Source organism: Trachinotus anak, unplaced genomic scaffold (genome assembly GCF_046630095.1).
Source record: "Trachinotus anak isolate AG129_WGS33_773 ecotype Australia unplaced genomic scaffold, CSIRO_AGI_Tana_v1 ptg000016l, whole genome shotgun sequence".
NCBI classification, from domain to species: domain Eukaryota; kingdom Metazoa; phylum Chordata; class Actinopteri; order Carangiformes; family Carangidae; genus Trachinotus; species Trachinotus anak.
In genome coordinates this window covers 24,800,900-24,823,885 of record NW_027273867.1, presented here as the reverse complement: position 1 = coordinate 24,823,885, position 22,986 = coordinate 24,800,900, and the positions used below count along the sequence as shown (strand labels likewise).

At 43.1% G+C, this 22,986-nt stretch overlaps 1 protein-coding gene across 1 annotated transcript in view; it reads right to left on the bottom strand.

Moving 5' to 3' along the window:
* LOC139633879 (zinc fingers and homeoboxes protein 2-like) overlaps window positions 1-22,986 on the bottom strand; it is a 127,925-nt gene that overhangs the window by 78,399 nt on the left and 26,540 nt on the right. Inside the window, exon 2 of the mRNA XM_071499904.1 lies at window positions 5,107-5,284. The gene's annotated coding sequence lies outside the window, so the exon portion shown is untranslated. The remainder of the gene's footprint in view (window positions 1-5,106; window positions 5,285-22,986) is intronic.

Here is a 22,986-nt window from a genome sequence, read left to right as displayed (position 1 = left end):
ATAATTAGGACTCACTCACGACAGGAATCAAACATACTATGACGATAAAGACACGTATCTGAAATGGTAGCTTTTCAGGAAAGGAGAAAACAGCCTTATCTTCCCTTAATTCCCATTCATTTTTTGAAATTATACACTAGGTTTTTAATCAGGTTTAAAGCCCTGAGGGTCATGAATCTCTCCCAGCATGAAAACAACTGAGGAGAGTCTCCCTGCCAGTAAGAAAGGGAGAAAACCCACCGAACGATCAGGCACGGAGCCGTTTCTACAGCCCCGTTTGCTGGATGCTTTCACTCGAGGTGCTTCGTGCTGTAGCACCTCCGATGCAAATATTTTTAGCAAGGATGACCCATGTGCAAACGGCTCCCGTCACCCTGGCAGTGTTAGCACGGCGCTCCACCCCTTGAGCTTCACACAACCCATTCAATAAAGCAGAAGGGCCGTGAAAATAAACCTTCCCGAGCACCCAGTGGGGCTGGCACCGGCCTGCAGGCTGGCCGGGGCCCAGGAAAACACTGAAAAAGCTGACTGGACAGCAGCCAAACACTGGTAAATTTTTGGCTTTGGTTCGTCAGGTTTTCTGCACTAGTGAGCTCTTCAACTGGTGACTGTGGTTTGGTGCAGTGGAAGAATCTCATATACGAGCAAAAATAGTCTGGATACAGCATTTCAAAGGCTTGTTTGGCTTTAGAAAGCTCACACTGGTGCTCTACAGTAGTTCCACATCATCTTATCCACACTTATCACTACTCTTTATGGATGGAGGCAGGTTCTCATGTGGTTAAGAACAAGACACGCCCATTAAAAATGTTGAAACACTTGGAGATGTGGGAAATTCAGAGGTTTGGAAACAGGAAACAAAAAGCAAAAACAAAAAAAAACAGCAAGGAAAAAAAGAGGAATGGTGAGAATCATGCAAATAAACAGACAAACCACAGTTCGGCTACGAGTTTCAGCCCCTAAAACAGAGACTTTCACAAACGCTGCTGGACTCGTTTCAGTCAGAAACAGAGACCTTTGAATACGACGTTGTAGACACACCCGGTGGCTCCTGATTGGCTCTTATCAGCCTGGACTACCGGTGGTTAAACAACATGGATAATGAATTAAAGTGTTACTGACCTTGTTGCAGCAGCTGTTGTTCACTTCAGTTCTGTATTTTAACTCTACATCTGTCTTTGCTGCTCTTCATTCGTGGTATTTTGTGCAGCTAATCAGCTGCAGAGTAGACAATCTGCTTCCTGTTTACACAGGTTCGGGCACGCCCACTGCATGTGAGTGGTCGTGTATATGTGCATTTTCAGGTGGGATAGTGTGACTGGAGATCGACTCTAAAGTGGTTTTAAAATGAAAAGTATTAGTGTGGACGTAGCCTCAAAGTTTCTCTACAACATATATAAACAGACTGACTGTGTTGCGCTGTTGTCTTCTCACTGCTGCACAGCTCCACCAGAAGAAGAACACTTACCATAGCATTTTTTGACTATTTAGTTGTGACATCACAAAGTTCCAGAAGTCCTGACGGCTGGTTTTAAGGCTCAGTTTCTGAATACAGGCTGTGTGCATTTCTCTGTGGACTGAGGCTTTGAGACTTTCACAGTATTAATATAGAACCTAGACCTGCTTTATATCTACTTTTAGACTATGTGGGGATTTTGTAGATTTTCAGTAGATTGTTCCTTTAAGACACTTCACCACTCAGCTGTTGGGACTGCTGCCTCGCAGAAGCTAAAATCTACACGTTTCATATCAACGTACCTTCTTGTTCATGGTCATCATCAAGTTATTTTCAGCTAAATTTCTGTCTCTGTCCTGGTTGTGACACATTTATCCATATAACAAATACTCTGCAGACCTCCACGGCGGCTCCAGATGTGGTGACCAAAACTTATTTAAGACAGACTGTGGAGCCTCAACTGAGACGAAAAAGTTTCCCAAATGTGTGCTGTCCCACGTTACACAAGCGTCTAACGCAGCAGCAGCAGCAGCAGCCTGGACTACAGAGCTGGTTTGGTTGATTGCCACGGGGGCACCAGGGGCTGTGGACGTTGCCATGTTTAAACTGTTACTGCATGAACCTGCTGAACCGCGCATGTTGGTTCCAGCTGAGGACGAGCAGGCACTGTTTTCCAACCTAACACACACACACACACACACACACACACACACACACACACACACACACACACACACACACACACACTTCTACCTGATTCAAAAACCATCTTTCCATCCATCCATTCCGCCTCTGACTGTATTCACAGTTTGAAGTACGTGTCTCTTCCATTCCTCCTCTTTCTGCCACTCTTTTCTTCTCCTCAAGTATCAAATCTCCTTCCCTCCTCTCTCAACCCTGCTTCTCATTTTCTCCTTTCTGCCGTCAGATCATTTGATATGATTTTTCCCTCTTCCTCCTGTTTGCCTTCGCTCTCTCACTCCAGCTCCTCCTCGCTCGCCTCTGCACGTTTTAACTCCGGAGAGGACAATCTGCAGGAAACCGGACCTCTGCTTTGAATTTGGAAAATGAAATGTCAGATCTTTCAAAGTGCCTCTGAGGGTTTTTTTTTTGGAGGCTCTTTCTTTACACAAGGTGTCTCAGCTCTTTCTCTTACTCATCTGAAAACCTCTCAGCCTTCCAGGTGTCACTCTCACACTTCACTTCTTCTCTTCACCTTTACTACGTCCCTCCTCTTCCTATCGCCAACCTTTACAGCACGACTCCTACACACTGAAGGTTTTCAGGGCTTTAAATGCACGTAAATGATGCCAAACCCGAGAAAACTGGCAACAACACTGAGTCAGAAGCAGTTTTTAATTCAACACAGCAAATTAAAAGTTGTGGAACTGCACCTGAGCAGAATAAGAAAACAGGAAATGAACTGCTAAGTGATGCAGAATTGTGCTCGGCAAATCATTTCTAATGAGGAGAGAAAAACAAGCACATTTTTATACTAAAACAGAGACAGACTGGATTCAGGACAAGTCAGTGCTCCTCCTCTGCTGCTTTCTGAAGAACTGAAGGACACTGAGGGGAATCCAAAGACATGAAGCTGGGTTCAATTTCCTCTTCCTGGTGGACAAGAAGCGACTGTACCCGACTCCAGTGTACGATTTCGGTAAAAACAAGGGAAAACACCTGTGGAGCATCAGCCGGTGAAGACGAGACGATCGTCTCTGTTTCAACCCACAGTTTTTACCCTGTGAGCACTGTACTTTCGAACATGCTGCTTTATGTACATTTTCATGGCTTCATGACCTTTGCTGTTTCCATATTATGAGAGGAGAGATTTTCTAGGTCTTTTTTAATCATGAAACAGGTCTTGGTTCTATAATAAAGACTCTCTGATGGAAATCAGTTGTTTAACTTTATTAACATCAATATGATGTTTTTTATATAATAAAGAAACATGATGAGTGAAATAATCAGTCACCGTCATGACTGAGTGTTTCCACCTTGAACTAATGACAGACTCATATAAACAGATCCAGACAGCCAGGGATTCATGCGTCATAGAACCAAAGGAACGAATCCTGTCAACCTGTTGGGAGGGGGGCGGGGCTAAATAAACCCATAAAATATAGGACCTTTAATCATGTACCACTCTTCTTCTTCTTCTTCTCCTGGTAAACCTCCACTGGAGGTTTTGGATCTGTTTCTCCACCTGGATTTCCTCCTCGGAGGCGCTGATCAGAACCTCCTCTGACTGACTCATCGCTGCCGACTGGGGCTCTGAACAAATCCCTGGGATTTACACCAGCTTGCTTTAACAGTCTTCACTCTTCATGTTACTACAGAGTGTGGAGACTTTTTTTAAAGACCGCTGCGTACATGATGTACATGTGTGCTCAGATTCTTCGTGCCCTTGTTTCATCTTAAGATCTTCATGCTCACATGTGTCTGCACTGGAGCTAAAATCCTGAGCATCAAATAAATGAGGACCTGCACCTGTCAGGTGTTTTCAGCCTGAGCTTTGTGACGTTGTCCGGGTCCGACACAGTGAAACAGTCACTGTGTGTGTGTGTTTATCCTCATGTCTGGCCTGAGTCTGAGGGTCTGCAAACTGTTTGTTTCTGAGCGACGGCTGACGAGCTGGCTGATTAATGCATGGGCAGGATTCATGGTTCATCTCTGATGTGTTTGTCTGCAAACACGTTAAAGTTGCAACACTCTGCACTGCAGAAAGTGGATTATTAAGCACTAAGGAAGCACTTCAGAGTCAATCATTGTTACAGCCATCTCAGAGCTAAACGCTCCAACTAACACATATTTCCATTATCACTTACTGGGTTCATATTTAGTGATAAATCATTTGCCTATAATGTGGGAAAACACAGTCAGAAAACCTAAAGAGTTTGGCCTGAGCCATTCAGGATTCATGAGACAAACTGATGCTGATATTTGAGATTCTGAGAGTCATTCACTTTCCTAACAACCTGTTAGATATGTGCAGAATAAAAACCATAGACTCCAGATGAAGATGGACGTAACCTTCCCTTCCCTTTCCATTCACACAACCTCTGGATGATGGTCTTTATTTCCTAAGTAACATGAAGTGAAAGCAGCTGTCGATCGTGGACTGTTATTATAATCCAGAAAACTGGGACCTGACCAGACTGCAGGTTCACAGCAACACCTCCACCTGTCAAACCTCCACACAGCTCAGATCACCAACTTCCTCACCTGCAGCAGCTCAACACTTCTGTTCACCTGTTCATTCAGAAGCTCCTCCATACTGTGGGGCATTTACTCGCTTTTCAACCAAAGTTCAGCTACCTCTGAAAAACTTCTGCTCACCAGGAGCTTTCTTCTTCTGCTGGTTAAAGCAGAGTTCAGATCTTCTTCTCTGTGTGGACGCAGTTCTCTGTAGCATCATGTGAAGCTAAAGCTAAAGTAGCAGCAGGCTAACGTAGCGCAGTCACTTTAGAGACAAATTACAGCTGCTAAGAAAAACCCTGATGAGTAGTCTGCAGTAGTTCTGACAGGATATCCTGTACTCATATTTCAAAATAAAACGCTGTCGCTTTTCAGGTTGCTTTGATGGAAGAAAGTGTGATGACGACAACTTTCCCCCAATAAAAAAAAAAAAAGATAAAATCATTACTTACTGCACTTCCTCGGAGGGGAGGGGCTTCTGTGGAGGGGGAGGGGCTCTTACTGAGGCTCCACCTCCTCCTCCAATCGCTGTTTGTCCTCCTCGATCTCTTGCTCTGTCTCTCCCGCTCTTCTCTCTCCTCTCTGGTCGGTCCTCAGGCCAGCGGCACTCTGGGTAATCTCCTGTGGGACCTGAAAGCAGAGAGAGGGACGGTGTGAGTGTGTGAGTGTGTGAGAGAGAGAGAGAGAGAGAGAGAGAGAGAGAGAGAGAGGATGGAATGGAACTACTGTACATGTGTGGAGGTGTGACAGTGTGTGTATGTGTGTGTGTGTCCATAAATGAAGCTGTGGTTTGAACCCAGTATGGGCCTTAAAAACTGCATCACTACAACTTGGCCCAAAAAAGAGGCAGTAGTTACCGTGGCAACATGTGCCAAAACGGAGAAGGGAGGAACTGATGAACAGAGAGAGAGAGAAAGACACAGACAGAGAGAGAGAGAGACTCAACATGTGTACATCCGTCCCTCTGTGCATTAGTGCAGGTGTATTATAGCAGAGAGCTGAACTTCTGTCAGATTTCACTTTCAGTGAGGAGCCAATGAGAGGACTGCGATCTGTGATGTCACATCAGAAGTGGTCTGGGATGAATGAAAAATCCCTCCTCATTCACTACCTGCAGCTCCACATCAACCTCCACCTTTTTACTTTAGTGTCTTTAACATTAGTCTCTCAAAAGCACCACAGAAGAAGAAAACCAGCAGTCCCTGTCCTCAGTTTACAGCACACTGTAGCACAGAGGTGACAGCAGCTGATCCCAGTCCACCTGAGGCCCACGCTGGATTCTGACGTCTGCTTTGTTCTGAGGCAGAAACCTTCAGCTGCCTGACTGACCGCAGGACGTCTGCTGATCTGTAGTGGAGCCCGCTCTTCGCTTCGCTCTGCAGTGTTTCCTGTCCCACAGCAGAAGATTTCTCTGCCACGCAGCAGGAGGGTCACTAAGCTCGGACTCAGTCAGGTGCAGATAACCTACAGCCACACGGCTGTTTTTAGGTTGATGAAATAAAAAGTAACAGCGTTTGACAGCATTTGAAGAAAGGCTCGTTTTTAATGTTGGATTTACTTCCTCTCACTTCCAAAATCAGCAACATTAAAGTTTAGACCAGTGGTTTTCTCTTATTAAGGCCTGTCACTGTGAGAGGAACTTTTTGTATCATCGCCGGCTGGACCACATCGTTTATCAGTCTGATTACACGCTGAAAGATCACACCCATGGCAAAAGCTGGAGAATCAGAATGAATAGCTGCTTCGCAACAGGAAGAAATAAAAAGGACAGAGAGTCGAGAGACAGATGGTGAATCAACAAGTGGTCCCTCAGCCAAACAAAGAAGAAAACTGAGCTTCCCCTGCTCTCAGTTCAGTCCTGAATCTTCGGTCTTTATCATTAAAATAAAGAGTTCTCTGAGGAGGCTTTATCTGGCCTCTGTATTGTTACGGGGTCGGATCTGAGCCGCCAACATTTCTGAGATCAAGTGGCCACGAGCTGGAAAAGGTTGGGAACCACTGGAGTAGACGCTGCAGTCGCATACATGCGAGCTCACAGTCCTGGTGTATAATTTTGCAACAACAACAACAACAACAACAACAACAACAACACTGTATTTCCACTGTTTACCTCACAATTTTCACAACAAACAGCAAATTAATTAAAATTAAAATAATTAAAACTGTCCGGAGCAGTAACATCCTGTCTGTGCAGTGTTTTTGTGTCTGATACATCTTCAGACTCCTCGATCTATTCATTAATCAAACCAGGCTTCACTTTCTCTGCAGTACCTGAAACAACAAACCCACACCCTTACATCTTTAAATGGGGAGACCCTGAGATGCAGACCCCCCCCCCCCCCCCCCCCCCCCCCGACCTGTGATGAAGCTTCAGCTTAATGCAAACGTCGTCTGAGCAGCAACCAGCTGATCCTGGCAGCTCCAGTGTTATTGCTGCGTTATACAGTTTCTACAACACACACTGAAATACACACTCGTTCACAGTGTGGGAGTCACATGATCAACACTGAAGAGTCAGAGACAGAGAGAGAGAGAGAGAGAGGGAGAGAGAGAGATAAAGCTCCATATTTTAACTTCTGTGTTTTATCTGAAGTGTTGATCTCCATCAGAAGATATATTTGTGGTTTAAGAACCAAAAACCATCTCAGTGTAGTTTTACATCTCCTCTCTCAGGTTCTCTCTGGAGCTCTAGTAACAACAGGTCAGTCAGCCAATCAGAGGAGAGGATCTGAGCCGTCAGAGCGAGGGAACAACATTTTATTATAGTTCACATAATTAAATAACTAATATATAGAAGTAAATACCAGAGTATAAAAAGAAAGTAGTGGTCATTAAAATGACTCGGGTCTGTTCAGCAGCCTGACAGCCGAGGGAATGAAGGACATGGAGCCGCGGTTTGTTCTCCTGAGGGGCAGATACACCAGCGGCCTGAGGGCATCGCAGCGAGCTCACTGGACAGAACATGGTCAGATTGAGCAATAATTCCTCGTGCCTCGTGGGCCGCCTCTTTCGCCCACAGGGAGCACAAGTCTCTTTGCTGGAGTCCAATTATCTTGGAGCAAACTTCCACAAAACCATTTAGGTTATTATTGTCCTTCACAGAGAACCCATTAAAGCAGCAATTAAACCAGAGAGTCAGAAGATTTTCAATGAATGAATCATAAAAACTACACATCGCATGTGGAATCACAGATGTGAGTTCACCTTCCTCATTTAGTCAATTCTTTGTTTGACAACTGACTCATTGAACACTCATCCCCGCTACCTCCTGCATCCTGCATGGTTTGTCACTGTTCTGCCTGAAATCAGTCATTATTTCCTTCAGCTGTGTCTCAATTCAGGGGCCGCGTCCTTCTTGGAAGTCCTTCGGTCTGCGAAGGTGTGGCTCTTACAAACCGAAGTGAGACCGCCTGGTCTACGGAGGATTTTCGCCCGCCTGTTGCTTCCTGTTGCCAATCAAAGTCCTTCGAAGCGGCGCCACTGTGATGCAATCGCACTTTAAAGGCTGCAGCCCCTGAATTAGGACACAGTTCAGTTTTGATAAGTTCATGTTGAGGAAATTATCTTCACACCACTTAACAAAAGCAGGTTGAGCACAACCATGATCTGACTCAGAGAAACGACTTGAAGTCCAACAGATGTGGCAGCATCTGTTTCTGTTTGGAGGAGATTTCATCAGATTCCTGTTTTTGGTTCTAACAACAGAGATGATGTGACATTAATATAACGCTCTGAAAACGGGCCTGAAACTCTGGTTCGGTTCAGTGTAGGTCCTGAAACATGCATTTATCACCAATACTGAGGTTGTTTTTTTCTTCTTGATCTATGTTCACAATTGAAAGTAAAGTAAAATATTATGACATGTTGCACCATATAAATTGATTTAATCTGTCTCCACAAATCCATGAGGTAAAACCTGACTCAGTCCTGACTGTTGACTGCAAAAAAATCTGCTGAATTTAATCCAAAACTCACTTATTGGACCTTTTCCAGGACAGACATTGTGACACATTGTACAAAGACTCTTGGATAATGTAAATGTTAAATGTAAAAAGTCTTCACCAATATGAAAAGATTTAAACTTGTCAACTGAGTGTTGTTTTTTTACATTTTGGAAATTTAAGTTTGCTGAATTAGCTTTTTAGCAGCTCCTGTCTGCAGTGAAGTCATGGATGTACACACAACTGTCACTGGATCACTGTGATCCTGAAGAAATCCTAAAAACCTGATGATTCTCAGGCAAGTTCTGCAGTAATAAGGAGCGTCTTTTTTCCTTTGATCTCTAAGCAGGTTAATTTATTCGCCATCTATTAACGAGGGACATCAAAGGTAACGATATCCACAGGAAGTGGTCACACTGGACTGAGGTTTGACTCAAACTGCTGCAATTTAAAGAACTGCTGTCACCGCAGCTGCTGATTGGTCGTGTTGAGAAGTGGACGATAACTAACTTCCTTATTTACATCACCTGTACGCACCATTCACTCTCACCTCACACAGCGGGTTTCCCCACGTCTCTCCCTCTGAGCCACTCTCACAGTTCAAGTGGGTGGAAACAAATATTACATCAACGAGCCCAAATTTTATTTCTATTAAAAGTTCATTTTAAATAGTTTCTATTAAAACTGATGCATCATGAAGAATCTTTGTTTATCTACAACCAGAGATCAACATCTAAACATCACAAAGCTCCTTTAAGAGGGAATCACCAGCAGTGTGTTCCCCAGGAAGTGACGAGTGTGTGTGAGTGTGTGTGTGAGTGTGGGTTACTGAGGCTCTGTGAGTGAGTGGATGAGATCATCAGAGGACTGCAGCACAGCAGCACAGCAGAGAGAGAGAGAGAGAGAGAGAGAGAGAGAGAGAGAGAGAGAGAGAGAGAGAGAGAGAGAGAGAGAGAGAGAGAGAGAGAGAGAGAGAGAACAACAGGTCTTTTCCACAGAGTCTGGATCCCCCTCAGGACTGACCTCATCCTCCATCCATCACCAACCTGAGACTAACCAGCTCTGCTCTGGGACTGTGTGTGTGTGTGTGTGTGTGAGTGATACAATGCTCCTGAGGTTCAAAGGTCACAGTCATTACACAACTATTACAGATAAAAACCAACAGTGAATATTTTTATTTCACTCGGTTTTCAGAGCCTTTAGCCGAGCGACACGTCCAGACTCTTCTTGGACAAATCTTTGTGACTTTCCGTAGAAGAGAGTCGACAGTGTCGCCGGCCGTTCCCTCCACACACACCTGCCCCTCTGACTGCACAGCAGCTGAGGAGAATGAGCCTCTGACCATTTCAGGGTATCCTGTCCTGATTATTAAAATCAGGATTTTAGCAGCAGCTCGGACATTAACATGGTGGCTCAGTCACTGCTTTATTGTGACTTCAGCTGTGTGAAAACGCTGTATATGTGAGCACAGACAGGAAACCAGCTGACATGACACGGTCCAGACATGGACTAGGATCTGGCCTAGTCTTGTTTTGTTGTGTAAATTCAAATTACAACAACATTTTATTCAGTAATGAAAGACATGTCTGCCTGATGTCTGGTTTTTGCTGGAGCCCAGTTCAGTTGAGTTGAACAGCCATTTCATTTGTGGTATTCAAAGCTTTCAAAAATTCAATAGATGCTGTAACTCTGAATAATCCACAGACCTTGCTGTGAGCCGCTCCCTGTGGAACTACTTTCTGTGGAACTACTTTCTGCCAAAGAAACAGCTGCGGACTCTAAGCTCTGTGTACCTGCGTTTTATTTATTTATTTATTCATTTTTATTAAAGGTGAACCGACTCTTCAGTTCAGAGCCCAAACCTTTGACATGAAGTGTGATGGGTCACAGATAATAAACTGTCCCCGCGTGTCCTCTCCTGTCTATACGCTCCGTGCTGTGCGCTGCACGTCTTGCGGTCCTTTTGCATCATACGTGAGGTCCAGCTGTCCCTGCTCTCTGTCACTACACACTGTATTAATATTTAAGTCCCGGAGACAAATTCCTGTACGTCCTGCGCTTCCTGCCGAGGCCACTCTGACGCAGGAAGCCTCAGATTAATGCGACGGTGGAGGACGTGGCCTCAATCTATTTTCCTGTCCATACCTCTGCGCCGACGAGCCGCTTAAAATACATTTAGGCTGCGGCACTCATCTGGATATTTTGCATATCTTAATTAGTGCTTACAAAACATGCAAATGAGCCAGTCGGCCCTAATTAATTAGCTTTGTGGGTTTTCTCCTTAAGTGGTGGTAGTGAGGGGGTGTCTGTCTGCCTGCCTGTCTGTCTGCTCTGTTAACGAGGGGATTCTTGTTTGTAGGGACAGTCAGCAGAATCTATCTGAAGCTGCAGGGCTGGATGATGTAAAACAATATTCCCTGATTTGTCTCAGAGTTTTTTTTTTTATCATTACAGCTCCACTTATCAGAAATGTTTTATTAACGATGAATCAAATTACTCTGATGCTGGAGATCGTTCTCACTGTAGTCCTGGTTTCTGCAGCTGCCTGGCTCAAATCAGGGAGTGAATCTGTAAAGGAGCACTCCACCGATTATAAGACACCGTCATCCAGTAAAAGAAACGAGCCCACAGGTCGTCTGTCAGCAGGTCACTATGACCCATCGTTAGGTTCCGTTGCTAGGCGACATCTAGTGGTTGTAGTGATGATGACAGGAGCAAAGGGAAAAGTGCGGTGACGTAGTTTATAGAGCGACAAAGTCCACGTCAGGAGGAGGTTGGGGTGGATGGATGAATATGACCCAGGAGAGCGGTGTTCGATTCCCACGTGACAGGAGCAGTTTATGTTGTTTCTATTATCCATGACCATTCGTTGTTATTACTGTAACCATGACAACAAAGATCATCTAATGTTGAGGAAGAACTTATTTTAACCCAAATCACCATCTTTACCTGAACCCTAACCAAGACTTGACTGTTATCATAGTAACCATGGTGATGAAGGCAGGTACGCCACTCTCAGTACAGTCTGTGTGTTTATTATTGTAACCATGACAACCAAGGTCCGGTACTTGAAGAAAGTTTTGCTGAAAGTTCACCAAGATGTCAAGTGTGCTATCTATATCTAAGTCTTTTAGCTGCTGAGAAACAAAGTGCTTCAATAAAAGCTAAAGAAGATCCACTGCTTCCCTGTCCCAAGCCCCACCCACCTGGACCCACCATCCAACCTTGCAGGATTTGGTTTCTCTGAGAGGCTCAGATCCTCTCTTCTGATTGGCTGACTGACCTGTTGTTACTAGAACTCCAGAGAGAAGCCTGAGAGAGGAGATGTAAAACTACACTGAGATGGTTTTTGGTTCTTAAAACCACAAATATTTCTTCTGATGGAGATCAACACTTCAGATAAAAGACAGAAGAGTAAATATAGTATAGTATAAAATATATGGATCTTTAAAATAACCTTTATTTGGCGGGTTTGGTTTCTGAATGTACAAAATTGTTTTGTTGGGGGGGGCAATCTCCACAGGTTTGTTTGGTTGGTTTGTTTGTAGCTGGATGAATGACTGACTTGAAGAGTTGCTGGCACACATTTGGATTTGTGTAATAAAAACCCACTTGACTTGACCCACAGCCACCAGCTGCAGGGGATTACCACTTTACACTTGCTCATGAATCTTCCTCATCCAAATATAGATGCATTTTTCACACATTGTAAAAGAATCCAACTAAATCCCATGACTTTATTTTTAAATTGCAGGGGTGTGGCTTAAAACACATAAAACTCATTTTGTCGAAAATCATCAGTGGTGGGTGGTAAAATGTCAAACTTGAGGAACTGAAAAAAGTGCCTGCTTGTTTCTGGCTTAATGACACACATTAGTGAAACTGTGGGGATTTCCACACAACAACAACAACAGCAGCAGCGACACATGACACGCAGAGACACAACGAGCTCAGAATTTATAAGTGACGTGAGGGAGGCTGAGGCTCCAGACACAGAGGTACCGATGCAGATAAAGGCACGACGGCTCGTCCAGTGAAACTTCCTTAATTCAGGCTGCACAGATGGGACACTCCAGTCCGTCTGTCCTGCCTTGCTCAAGAGCACCTGAATGCAGAATGTGTGTTTCAGTTCATCTTGTTCACTCTGAGTTATGCTCTGAGTCATGAGGGCTGCTGCCACCGCAATTCAGACCGTAGCAACTTCCACAGCATGTGACAGCATGAATGGTTTTTTAACTATTGATTGACTGAATTTTAACCCAACACACCAGATGGTTTGTTACTCAGAACCATCTGGGGCGGCTTCACTGGGAACTGTTGGGGACAGGGCAGGCACATTAAAGGTCCCATGTTTCACACTTATCCAGTGTTTTATCTGAAGTGTTGATCTCCATCAGAAGATATATTTGTGGTTTTAAGAACCAAAAACCATCTCAGTGTAGTTTTACATCTCCTCTCCCAGGCTTCTCTCTGGAGCTCTAGTAACAACAGGTTGGCTTGGGGCAGGGCAAGGTATTTTTTTAAAGCTCCATCCAGTCTAAAGGTAGATGTCCATGTGTTTGTGATTATAAAGCAGGTCTAGGTTCTATATTAATACTGTGAAAGTATCAAAGCCTCAGTCCACAGAGAAATGCACACAGCCTGTATTCAGAAACTGAGCCTTAAAACCAGCTGACAGGACTTCTGGAACTTTGTGATGTCACAACAAAGCAGTCGCCGTGCTCAGCCACGCCACAGGCCCCGCCCACCTGGACCCACCATCCAACCTTGCAGGATTTGGTTTCTCTGAGTGTTTACCTGAAATCTGCTATATTTTTATTGGATCACTCAGAAAACAGTTAGCCAATCAGAAGAGAGCCTCAGATCCTCTCCTCTGATTGGCTGACTGACCTGTTGTTACTAGAGCTCCAGAGAGAAGCCTGAGAGAGGAGATGTAAAACTACACTGAGATGGTTTTTGGTTCTTAAAACCACAAATATATCTTCAGATGGAGATCAACACTTCAGATAAAACACTGGAGAGTAAAATGTGGAGCTTTAAGATAGTTATACCAGTATTATCTTGAACAATATGATCAGTCTCATATTTAAGGCAAGTCTAGAAAAAAAAGCATCGGTAAAAGCATAAAATGTAAAACTATAAATGTTTAACGTGCAAACAAAACTGGTCACATTTCTGAACAATTTCTCCAAAATCTCACTCAAACAAACCTTTTAAAAACATGAATGTTTTTTTTTGTATTGAAACTAAATTTTGTTTTGACAATGGTTTAATCTCTCAGACATTTTCTTGGGTCATCATTTGCTCTGAATAGCCAAAGGTGACACATTCAAATTGTTTGATCTGTAAAGAAGCTTTTTCTTTTTTTTAATCTTTCACAAATTGAAATAAAATATATAACCACTCAGGGCTCATGTCTCTTAAACTTTGTTCACAAACGTGTTCATGAGCATTTCTCGTTTGCTCATCCACCCCCCGCACCATGATTACTGCCAGATGAGCCTCAGGCTGGTGACAGTGAAGGGCCACTTCAGATCCTTTATTTGGACTAATGAAAAATGGGAGCAGTGTTGCGTTTCTATTTTTGTATATAGCTGATGATCCTTGTATCTAGGGCTGCAATTAATGATCATTTTCATTATTGATTCATTTGTTGATTTTTCTCCTGATTGACTGATTAATCATTCGGTTTATAAAATATCAGAAAAAAAAAATAAATAAATGCACAAATTTTCAGTTGTCACAGATTCGTTTTACTATGATGCAGAAGCAGAAAACTCTCAAATATAAGAGGCTCAAATAGTCACTTTTGCTTGAATTAATTATGAAAATATAACTTTCTGTTGATTGACTATTCAATTAATTTAGTAAATGTTGCATCTCCAGTTCCAGTTCTATTTTATCAAACACTCAAACTCTCATTCAGAATCAACCTGGTGATATAAACTGGCTCACATTCATGTTTCGATATTTTGAAACAAAAATATCCAAAACACGTTTGGGATATTTGGGAGCATGAAAATCTGATTTAACCTGAATGCACAGGTCAACAAATGTACACAACGATGACTGCCGCCGCACAACAAAGACACCCCAGATTTCATTACTGATCCGGACAGGGGGAAATTCCTGCTCGGTTATTGATGCAGGACACCAGAAACCTCAGGTCTGTGAGGACTCAATATGTCAGGATGACCAGCACTCGGCCGAGCTAATAACAGGACAGGACAAAGAGACGACGAGCTGAATAAAGAGCGGGGGGGGGGGGGGGGGAGTCTCCCCCACCTGCTGAGAAAGTAATAAAAGCAGACACAACAGCTGTGACTGATCTGGAAACATCAGGTTAACACACACACACACACACACACACACACACACACACACACACACACACAAAGAGAGAGTGAAAACATCTAATAAGATTTCATTGATTGTATTAGGGCTGTGCAAGTGTGCATAAGCTCACTTGATAACACACACACACACACACACACACACACACACACACACACACAGTAACAATAGGCAAGAATTTATCAGTAAAAGTTTTAATTCTGTAACTAACAATAAGTTGGTCAGTCCTGTTGTTGTCTCTGTGTGTGTTGGTGAATCTGTGAACAGCTACATTCACGTACAGCAACAGGCTGCAGCTACTTCTGCCACTGCCTCACTGTTCGCTGGAAACACTTCAGGAGCAGAGCGGCCGTTCGTCAGCAGACACATCTCTGATGTAGTTCAGGGTCAGACACGTTTGCAGCTCTTTTAGACGCTTTGTGGCTGCACCTGAACAGGACAACCCTACGTTGTAATGATTCAAGTATTTATTTTTAATAAATAATGATATTGTTGTTTTTTATGTTAAGTGTTTATTTATAATAAATAATAATATCACTTAATTTCATTTTTGTATTTTATGTTTCAGGTGTTTTTTAATAATATACAATTATATTATAGTATTCTATATTTCAGGTACAAGCGATGCCGTCTCAACAGTAGTTTACAGTTTTATTTGCCACATGCTGAGGTCACATGTTCACTAACCAAAGCAGTGAAATGAGGGTTGGACTGGGCAGCAGGGCAAAACTGCAAAAAAAAAAAACAACGAACATATGTCCGATATTATGAAAAATATTGCATATCGTGGGAAGTATCACAATATTCAATATTATTACACATCAGCCCAAGCTTAGTTCAGACATAAAAAACTGAATGTCTGTCAGATTCAGGTCAGATTCTTGGAGCAAGCTTCACATAGAAACTGTGGAATTGAATGAAATGAAAATTCTGGGTATTTAAAAGAAAAATTCCTTGATTTTCTTTTTGTTGATTTCTAAGCAGACATTAAGCACTTGTACTTACAATGGACATCTGGAAAAACAATATCCTCTTACATTGTGAGTCACACTGAATCTTAAAATATGTAAATCAAGTCTGTGTGTTCAGATGTCACTATGATTTTTGACCCAAATTGTGGCAATCGGGTGCAACTGTCAAACCACACAACAACAACGCATCCTTGACAAGAAAAACAGACACAAGGTTTGTTGTGATGGATTATCAAATTCAAGAGAGTTTTGAGTGTCTGCAGGCTTTTAAGCCAGTTAAATGAAATGAAATCCACGGTTGCCTGCAGTGACGAAAAAAAATAAATCTACAATCCAAGGCTGCAACTAAAGATTAATTATTATTTTTTGATCAATGCTTTCATGGTTTTGTCTGTAAACATCAGAACCCAGTGATCACAGTTTTACAGAGATATTCAGCTACAATGAGATGAAACAGAAGGAGTACAGACAGGTTTTGCTGATAAATGACACAAAAATTGTCCCTGATAAATAAGAAATAATTTTCTATTGTTCGACAAACTCACCAATCAATTCCAATTCCCTTTTTGAGTCTAAACCAAGCTAATATGAAAATGATGAGGATGTGTTTTGTGTTAGATTTTATGGTATGGTTCAGACCTTGGAAATAAAAAAGACAAGAAAAATGGGGGAAAAAAGGCAGATAAGATAAACAACATCAGAAAATTCATCATTAAAAGAGTAGAACAGTCCAGCTGTGCCTCAGACAGCAGACAGGATTCAGACTGACGCACTCACCCTCAGCTGATTTAATCTGAAAACACACATCACACTGAGAAAAAACATATTCAGCAACTGAATCTTTTAAGCATCATAATACTTATTTGGCCCTTAAACTGGGATGATTTAAGATGTTTGCAGACAGGATCGAAACACCCGTGAGCTGAGAACAAACTGTGCCACAGAGTTTTATCAGGGAAACCCTGTCAGCTGTCAGTAGCGCCAACGTCACGGCCACAAATTCCCGCACATTTCGCCGTTCTTATGGCGGTTAAAGCAGCTGTGGCAGGGTTCAAACTCCAGCTCGGGTTTGCTAATGAGCGAACAAACAGCCTCTAATAGGGCTGTGAATGCGTAAACAGACTAATGCGGCTGGTTGAAGTCCGCCTGGCGCAATGTGGTGCTGCCCAAGCCGGTTACCAACCAATTACAGGGCCAGCATAGCAGAGCTGAGGACTGGGTGAGGAGGAGGAGGAGGGGGGAGGAGGGGTAGAAGAAGACGAAGAGAGACTCATCACTATCACTGCACATGCTCAGTGTGGCTCTGGAGAAGGGGGTGTGGTGCTGTTAGAGAGTATTTGTACATGCAGAGGAGGAGGGGGGGTGAGGCAGGGAGTGGGTGGGTGTTTGACTCCATTCCTCCTCCTCCGTCCTCAGGGGATCACACGTTGTTTGTACTGTATTTTAGCACCACATGACTTGCAGATTTTTTTTTTTAAACATTTTTCCTGCCCTCGCTCCCTCCTCTCGCTGCGTTAGCGGCGTTCTTGCCAGGCAGGAAAGGCAAAACAGCTGTGGCGGTGCCGAGCAGTTCCCCATTAACCAAGGAATTATGCAAGCAGGAAATTCAAATAAGATGCAGATGAGTGGAAGAGCCAGGCTCCAACCAAATACCTCTCCACTCACCAGAAGAGAGAAACCTGACGGGAGCCTCCAGACCGAAGCCTAACCCAGCCCTGCAGTCTGGATCCCAGTCCAGCAACCTCTCAGCATTTCAACAGTTTGTTTCCCCACGTTTAAAGATCACCAACGGGACTAAAATAAATAACATTAATGAATCTGCTGTAAGTGCCGCCCCCTCTGACAAAATGCCTCCTGGCACTGAGAGGAGGCAAAGAGTGTGGCTGTTTAAATACAGGATGTGAAATGTTTTCACACCATTTAATAATCAACACATTAATCTTGAGACATTAATTAGCTAAAACACATGAAACCATCAGCAACGAGACTGTCAGCCTCTATCAGCCTGTCCCCGCTTCTGATACGATGATCCACCGCGACGGATCGGCAGGTAGGCTGATGGATTATTGTGAAGGCAACAAGGAAGGAAGGAAGGAAGGAAGGAAGGGCAGGAGCTAGAGCTTTTTAACTTTTAAATTCTTTTTAAAACCAAATAACACGACGTCCATGGTGAAGCTTTCCTGTATTTTTTTTTTTAATTCTTTTTTTCTTCTTCATAGTGAAAACACGGACATGAACTCACACATACACTCACATATCTGTTGAATCTAGACCAGTGGCTCCCGACCCCGGGATCAGGACCCCTCAAGGCTTCAAAGCATAAATAAATGTTTAGCAAAGAAGAAAAGAGAGGTTCATCTGACCTTTTCTTATTGGTTGGAACTTAATAGATTGTTTCGGTTTTGGATCTGAAAATTATTACATAATACAAGGAGAAAAAAATGACTTGTTGCTTAAGCTGGCTAGCTGGTCAGCTAGCCAACACTGACATAACATATTACAGCAATCAATGTATCACACAATGATCAGTGCACATTCAGGCAGTTTGCTTTCAACCAAAAAACCAAAAAGCGAAAAAATAAATCATCTATCAACCTGAAGCTGATCGATCACGTTCAGTCTCATCAGTGTTTTCCCTCGTTCATACGCACAGATGCAGGCAACAGGATTCTGACTGCAGTTCACCTAACGGCCTCCGGGGTCATCGATAACAAGGGTTTTCTGAATGTTACATATCGATCCTTTAAAATTCAGATTCAACTCTTCAACATTAATAAAATGATCTTTTTTGATATTATTATCCAATGGATTTAAGGGAAATGTAAGTAAAAGGTGTTTTCACTCAGTCCAGACTTAACTAGGTACATCTGCACAACATCATGTGACTCAGGACAAAAGCTCTGCAATAAATTTAATGATATATTAACAGGTATTTCCTTTTTTTTCTGTCCTTCCCATTTACATACATGGGGGGTATGTAAAAGAAAGTCTTAACATTTTATAAGTTTTAAATGATGAGTCATATGCTGTGACAGTAAAGTTCTGTAAAATTCTGCAGTTCCACTGAAACTCCTTGTACAGTAATAATGGACTATTAAGATTTATGAGCTCCACATGATATAAAAACTAACTATTTCAATAGCAAGAACTTTTTTCTATTATTCACTAAACTTAACTCTTAATGTTTCCCAGACAGTTTTCATTCCAGAGGTTCGTATCCACCTTTAAATCCTCTGATACTTTCAGGATTCTGCTGCTGAGAAACATGTTTCTGTAAATCTCTGTTTTCATACAACAAATATATTGGAATTTAAACATGAATTTAAATTGAAAGCGGGAGAGAGCGAGAGCGAGCGAGAGAGAGAGAGAGGAAACTCCATGACACAATATTCAGCATTTCCCACCTGCTGCCAGGACGCTTTCTCTCTGACCTTTGACCTTCTTCTCATCAACACTACTTCTCCTGCTGTTGAGTTTGGTTCCCTGGCCTGTCCTCCTGTTGTACGAGTCTCTGCATTGTGACATTAAAAAGCAGCCAGTCCCAGATGACACAGCCGACTGACCTGACTTATCTTTATCATTCTCCCCTGTAGGATGAGGTGGAGTCTAATAATAGCTGCGTGGAGACTTGGCCTATAGCCGTACATTCGACCTGGTTTTCGACACTGCACTGCACAAAAAGGCCTCGTGATAACCACATTTTCTGCCTCATATACTTAAACGTTGCTTTTTAATAAAGACATCAAGGCAGTGACGCTAATGTGTGTGCGACAGCTTTAATATGGCTGCACTGGAGCTAACAAGAGCTAATACAGAGCAAAGTCCTGAGCTGCAGAATAATTATCCCACAATGTTGTTGGTGAAACCAGGCAAGACTCAAGACGGTGCTGTCGGTAAGGATCAGAGTGATGACACACACACACACACACACACACATACTTTAACAGCATGAGTGAGCTCTGATAGGCCGGAGAGCAGCGGGGAGTGAAGACGGAAAAGCAGCCAGTGGGGACAGAGGATCTGCGGTCAGCCTACAGCAATAAGCCAATGGAAACGCAGGCCTGGCTCCCTGGAGGCGGGGCGTTCAAGTTCTGCCTTCCTTGTTTTGTGTTTTTGGCTTGAACTGGGAGCCACATTCCTGCCGTTCCCCCTGCTCCATTCCTGGGCTGGTGGCTGGGTTCAATAGGTGAAGCAGGGAACTGTGGGAAACTAAGAAGGAGGAGTGGAGTGGAGGAGTTTGGGGTGGACAGGGGGGTGGAGGAGGGTGGGTGTGTGGGTGGGGGGTGGGTGGGGGGTGGGTGGGGGGTGGGTGGGGGGGGGGGGGGGGGGGGGGGGGGGGGGCTGTGGCAGTGGCACACACACACGCATGTTTGAAAAGCTCAGGGAAGGGGGCCGGGCACAGAAATAATACCAGAGAAGAGGAATCAGGAGGCAGAGGACGCTTCAGTTCCTGACTTCACACCACAACATGACAATCAACCCACACTTCAACTTTCTCAATGACTTTCAAAGTTCATCTTCTGTTTTATAAATCACTGAAATCCTGACTTTAATCTTCTAATATCCCCAAACTTTCAATGGTTTTCAAGACTCATGGGAACAGTTGGATAAATGTTAATGTCGCAGGACAACAGGTGTGAAGTTGATTCACATGAAATCAAGTGAATTCAGACCGGTACAGTCCTGGAGACGGACCCCACCACTCACCCAGTCAGCAGGGGTCGCTCCGCCTCCCCTACAACCCCCCACAGCCCTCAGAAGGATAAGTCGTGCAGCTAATGGGTGGGCAGTCTGGCGGTGCGGGGGGGGTGCCCCTGCAGAACAATGCAGGGTCGTCCAGAAACAGGAAGTTGACCCAGGCTTAACGTTTGCTGCAACACACCGTGGCGTCATTCGGCAAATTACTTTGTGACGTGAACGTCTTGTGACGTGTTTCTGTTGATAAAGATTGGAATGCCGTAATCTGTGGCTTCAACTGGACTTCCCAGAACGTTTTGTATTGGCTGGTTACCTTAATCAGTACATTCCCACCTGTGTCGTTTAAGTGCAGGGCTGTTTTCCGTCCCTGCTCACGGGTCCTGTATGAGTCTTACAGCCCTGTGTGTTGTGTTGGGAGCCAGTATCTTGTTGGATGATCGGATCAGTTGGGGAGTGTCATCCCTCAACACCTTCTGGATCTGGATTTCTGTAACTTTTCAAAACCAATAATCCAACATTCACATCTGCACCTGAAGCGTTGGAGGAGCAGTGTGAGGACGTATCTCTGGGTTCTACGCTGTAGAACCAACAAAGACAAGTCTGACTTTAGTGGCAGCTGCATCACTCTGCAGCACAGCGAGAAAAGAAACAGCCACACAAACCTGTGTGCGTCCTCTCTGTGCAGCCTTCAGGCTCAACTCAAAATTACAGTGACTACTGACATGACTTCAAAATGACAGCGTGACTTGGATTTTAATCTGACTCACTTGCACTTGAGCACTGAAACCTGAAAGAATTGACATTGTCCTTGAGTTAAACCAGCGATTAAAGGACATGTACCTCACATTTTACTCCTTAAATTATTATTTATATTTATTCATTTATATTTATATTTAATAAAATTATTTAACAACATTTTTAGGAATTTGTTCTTCATTTCTTTTACTATAGTTTATTTAAATGCATTTTATTTATCTTTTATGTCATGAATGATGTAATATTTGATGTTAATTGTCATGCAAGCTGCACAATTTCTGACATTTTTACAAACTTATGGTGACTAAAGCCAAAGTTGAGAACTTCAATAACAACTTGGTCCCAAACCTGCCAGGTAACAATGACACAATCCAATATGGTGTCTTTTAAATGACTCACACATGCACTAAAAAACAACACCAACGTGACAACAACAACAATCTCACAGCGAAACCACTTTACAACTCAGTACTCAGCCTGAAAATCTCTGTTTTCCATCTCATTACATTCAATTTGCAGACACGTTTGTACAATGTGACATAGAATAAGATCATATTACCTCCATATAAACAAGAGCCTCATTATTACATTCACAATTTATTGTTAAATAAATTATTTATGTTTATTATTTTACTCACTTATTTTACTTAGTTCTTACATTGACCCTCAGATATTACACAAAGACACTTTTCATAAAGTTTCACGACATGAAAATAGAAAGTTTCACTTGCATTGTTGTTGAAAAGAAAATTTTTCATCCAACTTGTCTCATTAAATCAAAGAGAGAACAAACTGCAACCTGCACACGAGCATCAATCCAGACCACCTGATGAAGCTTTAGACTATAGTACAGAGGTCAAGGGTCAAAGTCACAATATGGCTGAATATTGAGAGAGAAAAAAATAAGAAACGAGAACGAGCAGGACTGAGGAGAGGGTTTTTATTTTTACTGCAGGACGGAGAAGAGGAAGAAACCGGAGAAGGGAGGATGATTGAGGAGGAAGACGACGAGGATGTGAGGTACTTCTTGAACAGATGAATTTTCAGCCTCCAACACTCAGAGGAGAGTGACTGTGCTGTTCCGACTGGAGTGGGAAGGTCATTTTAGTTTGAAGGAGACAGAAGGAGGAGGAGGAGGAGGAGGGGAGACCAGGGAGGGATGATGAGGAAAACTTTTATAAGCTGGTCACAGACTGACTGACGGTCATCAAGCAGACCTTCAAAAGCCTGACCTTCAACAGCCTGACCTTCAACAGTCAGACCTTCAACAGCCAGACCTTCAACAGCCAGACCTTCAACAGCCTGACCTTCAACAGCCAGACCTTCAACAGTCAGACCTTCAACAGCCAGACCTTCAACAATCAGACCTTCAACAGCCTGATCTTCAACAGTCAGACCTTCAACAGCCAGACCTTCATATATATCAGCCGATAAGTAATAAGAAACAGTACAGGATGATATGGTCAGAATGGATTAGAGATCATTACATAGTTGGTCCACAACTGTCAACAATTTTTCTTGACCAATTGACAAATTGTTTCGGCAACACGTTGTTTCAGCTCTAATTATTTTCAACATTTGTTAATCTTGATATTATTTTCTTGATTAATTA